We start from the raw sequence: 649 nt of genomic DNA, 5'->3' as shown, positions 1-649 counted from the left end.
TGACAGGCTAGGATCGCAAGGACCCTCTGCATCTGTCCAAGCTCTTGGAAGTGATTAGCAAAGGCATCGAGGCAAGAATTAACCGATATTGGCGCTTGATTCCTCAACATGTAGCATATTTTCTTCTTATTAGGATGCCGCCCTGTGAACCGACGGATCTCATTACCTAAGTAGCTCGAGGAGGGAGGGAGAAAGAAGGGAGGGAGGAAGAGGAAAATAGTAAGGGAAGGGAGGGGAGAAGGGGGTAAGGGAGGGGAGAAGGGGGTAAGGGAGGGGAGAAGGGGGTAAGGGAGGGGAGAAGGGGGTAAGGGAGGGGAGAAGGGGGTAAGGGAGGGGAGAAGGGGGGTAAGGGAGGGGAGAAGGGGGTAAGGGAGGGGAGAAGGGGGTAAGGGAGGGGAGAAGGGGGTAGGGAGGGAGAAGGGGGTAAGGGAGGGGAGAAGGGGGTAAGGGAGGGGAGAGAGGGGGTAAGGGGAGGGGAGGAGGGGGTAAGGGAGGGGAGAAGGGGGGAGGGAGGGAGGAAGGGGGTAAGGGAGGAAGGGGGTAAGGGAGGGGAGAAGGGGAGGGAGGGGGAGAAGGGGAGGGAGGGGAGAAGGGGAAGGAGGGGGAGAAGGGGGAAGGGAGAGGGGGAAGGGAGAAGGGGAGGAGGGAG

The sequence above is a fragment of the Penaeus monodon genome, chromosome 29 (genome assembly GCF_015228065.2).
Source record: "Penaeus monodon isolate SGIC_2016 chromosome 29, NSTDA_Pmon_1, whole genome shotgun sequence".
Taxonomy (NCBI): Eukaryota; Metazoa; Arthropoda; class Malacostraca; order Decapoda; family Penaeidae; genus Penaeus; species Penaeus monodon.
This window is presented reverse-complemented; position numbering follows the sequence as displayed.